Here is a 6311-nt window from a genome sequence, read left to right as displayed (position 1 = left end):
AAGCTTTTGGGCTTCTTTTAGGTTTTAATTTTTGGGTTGTAATTGGGTTGGTAGCTTTGTTTGTAAATGGACTTTTAATGGGCATTTTGATTTTTTTTTTACTTTTTTTTCAAAATTTGGTTTATTTATTTTAAGGCCCGGGCAAAATATGGGTTCTACATTACTAATATATTATATCATTTTATTTTCTAACTATGTATTGTGTTATTGCATCGTATTTTAAAATTATCAAATATTAAGATAATAACAAGGCATAAAAGTAATAATCTTTTAAAGTCTATTCTACAATTTAAGAAAAATGGTTTCCAATGAAAATCTTGGCATATTGAGCTATAGGATGATGATACAATTACATGATGGTATTTCTTGAATCGAGTTCATGATCTAATTGAAAAAAGTATGGCTCGTACAATTATCATCAAATTGTTGGGACAAAGGAATGCTTTTAATGCTCTCGTGAATAAGGTGCACATGTTATGCAAGCCAAAGAAGTCATTTCAACTGATGGACCTAGAGAATGACTACTATCTAGTCAAATTCCAGGATGAATACAATCATTCTAAGGTACTAAATTAAGGTTTGTATAACAGCCCGTTTTTATTGAAATCGGAACAGTAATTTCGGGACCACAAATTTAAGTCCTGAAGAAAATTTATTTTAAATTTATTTTATGTTCTACTGTATGATAGGAATATTGTATAAAAATTTCGTTAAGAAAATTTTACCGATTACATGTTTAATTGATAAAAGGACCAAATTGCATAAAATGTAAAAATTGAAATCTAGTAGCTATAGGTATCAAATAGCTATAGAATTCAAAATTTAAGGTCCTTATATGGAAAATAGACCATTAAGAGGAGTTAGTTGATAAGTATGACGATTCATCCATGGAAAATTAAATAAAAAAAGGACTAAATTTGAAAGACGAAATAATAAAATATGATACTTTAATTAAATAAGAAAATATCATCATTTTATATCATCTTTCCCAACTTAAAGATATAGAAACCCTAGTTATGGGTGTTGAGCTCAAGTAAGCTATTTTGGCTTAATTAGGTATGTATTCTTGTCCTGTTTTCAATGATTTTTATGTTTCCAAAATCATAATAGCTTAATCTAGCTATCTCAGGGATTAATTTGTAAAGTTATCAAAGTATTAGGGTTTTTCCATGGATGAATGTGTATGAATTATGAAGTTTTATGGTAGAAAATGAAAGGTTGTTGATAGATAAACAACTTTTGTAAAGTGAATTTTAATGAAATTGTGATTTAGGGACTAAATTGAAAAGGTGTAAAATTCATGCAAAAATTCTAAATTTTATGAAATACATGGGCTGTTATTGTGACATATGAAATTTGGTTAAGCTTTGAGTAAGGATTAAATTGCATGAATTTCATTTTCCGAGCCTAGGGATAAAATCATAATTAAATGAAAGTATATGGACAAAATGATAAATGTTGCCAAAGGTGTGAATTGAATTGAATTGAATATTAATTAATATTAAATTCATTTATATGGATCTGGATAGACTAAATATGGAGTTAGAACGAGGAAAAGAGAAGGTATTAGATTAGTAGATTACAAATACACGAACACTTGTTGAGGTAAGTTCGTGTAACTAAATTTTGTATATTTAAATGTTTGAATTGAATGTTGTATATGTGAATTGTAAATGCCATATATATGAAATTGATCACATATCCAACAATGCCCAATAAATATTAAGTCTCATTTAAATAAATGAAATTCGATAGATACAGAGTTTCCAAATTGGTTGTGGTCCTACATGTGTTGCGAACACACCACAGCTCGAAAGAACGTCCCGTTATTAGCTTTGATGAGCATCCCAATATTTGGCTCTCACGAGCTTCCCGTTAATAGCTCTTCGGAGCATCCCAATTGGTTGTGATCCTATATGTGTTGTGGACACACCGCAGCTCTTATGAGTGTCCCGATATATGGCTCTTCGGAGCTTCCCGATTAAAGGCTCTTTTCTAAGCTTCCTGATTAATGGCTCTTCGGAACTTGCCGATACTGGCTCGCTTGAACCTTCCCGTTATTGGCTCGTATGAGCTTCTCGTTAATGGTTCTCCGAAGCTTCCTGTTACATGGCTCACATAAGCTTCCCGTTATATGGCTCGAAAGAGGGCTTCCCGTTTATGTGCTCGAATGAGCATTCCCAAATACGAATTGACGGATTATAGTTTCGTACACTTTGTGTGTATTACCCGTGTATCCATCGAATAATGAACGATTCAATGGACAAAGTTCTGATATGAAGTAACAAGAGTTCAAAATGAACTATCACCTGTGTATATTTGAATTATATGGAAATGATATTATTTGATATATATTGAAATATGATATGTCTGATATAAGTATGTGAAGCATGTTAAATGACTTAGTTCACCCATTATTATGATTTACTACATGTGATTACTTGGCTAATGTGATATGGATATGTGTTAGGCTATGGCCAAGTTGGGTTGGAATATATTTGTATGCTTACCTTATGTGTGAAATAATGGTAAGTTAAATTACATGTTATACGAACTTACTAAGCATTAAATGCTTACTCTATTTTATTTCCTCTGTTCTATAGTAATTTGGAAGCTCGTTAGGTTGGAGGCTTGGCGGAAATATCATCACACTATCCATCAGCTCATATCGGTATATATAGTAATTACATTGTGGTTATAATGACATGTATAGGTTAAATTTAACCAATGTTGGCATGTAAATGTTTTGGTTGAATATAACTATTGACATGGCTTGTAATTAGTATATTTTGATATGTATATAAGGCCTTATCATAATTGATATGTGTTTCGGTATGTTTGAATGATGAATAGTTAATAGGCATATTGAGGCATGGTTTGATTTGGTATATTTAATATAAATAAGCGTATATATATAATTGATCAATTTAGTAAGATTGGATACTTGGATATATCAAATAATATGTTATATTTAAAACATGAATTTGGCTTGTTTTGGTTGCTTGGTTATGGCTTATGAATGTGCTATTTGACGTGTTTAGGTTTATGCCAAATTTGGATGAGAAATGTGCCTTAGAAATAGCCTATTTTCGTCCATACGGGCAAAGACACGGGCTTGTGTCTCTGCCATGTGTCACGCACGGGCGTGTGGTTTTACCGTGTGTCCCCTGCATATTAAAAATTTCAAAACAGAATGCTTAAAATTGATCACACAGCTTGGCACAGGGGCATGTGGCTTGGCTGTGTGACCCTTGCACCTATTTAATGTAAGTTATTATGTTCATACGGTCTAACACACATGCGTGTGACTTGGCCATATGACCTAAGTTAGAGGGTTACAGATGTATGGACACGGGCTGGGACACGACCGTATGCCCTACTTCGAATGCCCATACGGCTTGGCCACACGGGTGTGTGTCCCCTGCACCTTGGAAAATTTTTGATATTTTATGAAAAATTCTCTGAGTTCCCGATTTAGTCCTGACTTGATTCAAAAGTGTAATTCTGGGCCTTGAGGGCTCATATAAGGGACAATATGATTGATTTATGTTTTTTTTCTGATATGAATGTGAAGTGATATGAAATGTCTATATTTGATCTGTAAATTTTGATAATGCTCTATAACCCTGTTCCGGCGACGGATATAGGTTAGGGGTGTTACAGTTTGTGGGTTATTTTTGGCTAATACCTTACAGTACACCCATAGTCCCCTTTCTTTACAATGGAATAGGATCATCTACAAAATGTTACATTAGGTGAAAATCCATAACTTTGATAAAAATTTTGATAATTAAATTGTACCATAACTTTGATAAAAATTTTGATAATTAAATTGTAGTATAACTTTGAAGTATTCAATCGTGTTTAATTCTCGCCTATGAAATTGGTAGTATTTTATTGTGAAACTTGATATTATAAATTAAATCGAATATGAATTGCTTAGTATATGTTATCCCTCTTGATCATCTAATATTTATGTTGAGTTGTGTTGTCGGGATTGACCTTAAAACAAGGAAAGTACAATGATTTCCATATGGATTTATTAAGAATTTTATGCTTACGCGTTGTTGTTTTTCCACGTTGATTTCGTTTTTGAATTCTCAAAGCCCAACTCAACCCCAGATCATTACACTATCATTAAGATTACCGAGAGTATGAAATTATTGTACATGTAATTTGTGGCATGTACTTAGGGTGTCTACATGTGCCTGTATATATATATGCTAGTTTCATATGCTACGTAGTATTTTGAAGTGTTGAATTGTTCAGTTGGAGGCTTAATTAGTGAATTTTTAACTTTGACTTGAACTATTTATGGGTATGTATGGTATTCATTTGATTGCCTTGAAATGACGAATGAGTTTAGGGTAAGTTAGAATGTGCTTGAGATTAAAATCATGTGCCTTGAATTGATGCTTGATAAGTTTATGTTGGTATTATTAGGGGTGGTTTGAAGTGTGTTTAAGATATTTTTATGTGAAATTTTGGCCCCCAACACCTCGGTTTCGAAATTTAAGGTATGGGTAATAAAACTTTGCAAGTCAGAGGCCAAAATTTTGGTCACAGCCTCATAGGGGTCCAGGTTTCGATACACATATTAAGGTATTGAACCCCATGAAAATAGTAGCTAAAAAGCTACAATAATTATGTCAGCTATCGATACCCTACCCAAGACATCAAAACATAGGGCCTAAGTACCAATACCTAACCCCTGGACAACATCCATTGCACTATTTTATGAGTTTTTAATCTATCAAAGCTTGTTTTTAGTCCCAAACACCGACGAATTATTAAATGTTTTCAAGTTGATTTCTAAATTTATTGAATCTCAATTATAGGAATTTATTAATTTATTTAAAGTTTAAAATTTCAAGTAATTTCAAAATTTTCTTTTAGTTTGTGCTCTAGTGACATCTTCCATTCGTACTCGATACCGGGACAGGTGTGGGGTGTTACATTAGTAATAATAGAAATGATTTACTTTCAGTCAATATAACTTGTGTAGGGAGCATGGCTACTAGAATGGTACAAAATTGATAAAATATTTTCAAAATATATATAGTGTTCCAATAGTTGCAAATGAAAAATTATAAGTAACCAAAAATTATGTCACTTGATTATTAACAAATAGTCATAATTATTCAAGTAGATATCTATTGAATAACTTGAATGATTATGTTTATTGCTAAAGATACGACTATCCATTTGGGTAGTTTTGTCTCTATGAAGAGACATGTGATCTCCTATAAATATGACTTGAATTTCAATTGTATGACACACCCAAAAACATAGAAACAAGATTTCTTTTTATTCTCCCACCATATTTTATATTCCTAGATTGTTCTATGAAGAATTTCTGTAGTATTTCTTTATAAAAATTGATATCCTTGCTATATTTTGCTCAGTGCTCAATGGATCATTTCCCTCAGTGCAAAATGTAGATAGTCATTGGGCTTCCATTGTGTCATCAAGGTTTATTTGTCAGTAATTTTTTGCACACCAAAATGTTGGAAAAATTGTAGTTTATAGGATCATTGAGGCATATTCTCAATAGGTAAAGGTGGAGAGTTGAATTATAAAATTATGGTTTCATATTCTACTTCATGAGACAATCAAAACAGTATATCATATGCTCAAAATGGTTGAATGATGAATAAGAAATTGATACTCAAAGTAAGCTACTTGGAAATATTTGTTGAGGAAATGTAAAAGCTTAGATCCCACATTAGCTAAATAACGAGTGTGAGATGTGTTTATATATGGGAACCGTCTTAAAGGGTTATTGAATGACTAAACTTGGATTCCTGCCTTGCACGCAGGGGGTGCAAGTCCAAACCCGTTAGGGTTGGGGCGCACTTGCACGACGTGGGCGACGCGAAATGTCTAGACCGATCAAATCCAAAATGGGATTGTTTTTCCTCAGCAAACATACAAAATCTCCTTATAAAAGGACATTTATATTATTTTATTTTATTTCAATTAATTAGATTTTGTTAACTCCTTTAATGACAGATCTTGTGGAAATTTCCAAAATTCCACCACACTAAATGCCCTATAAAAGGCTATGAATTCTGAAGAAGTTTTCTACACTAATACTCTCTCATGCCGAATTTATTTTTCTCTCAAAATTCTTTTTTTTTCCTCTCCATATATTCCAACGTTCTAGTGATAGAAAAATGCAAGGTTCGTTCGTTAATCGCTACAGATGTGCTACTGCATTGATCATAGTGTTGTTATATCTTGGAAGATATTCGACCAACGTTTCTCTAAGTACCTTAAGAGCGACCAAATCTATCTTAAGGGAACTGTGT

This window comes from Gossypium hirsutum, chromosome A10 (assembly GCF_007990345.1).
Source record: "Gossypium hirsutum isolate 1008001.06 chromosome A10, Gossypium_hirsutum_v2.1, whole genome shotgun sequence".
NCBI lineage: Eukaryota > Viridiplantae > Streptophyta > Magnoliopsida > Malvales > Malvaceae > Gossypium > Gossypium hirsutum.
The sequence above is the reverse complement of the archived record's forward strand: the minus strand, read 5'-3'. Positions refer to the sequence as shown.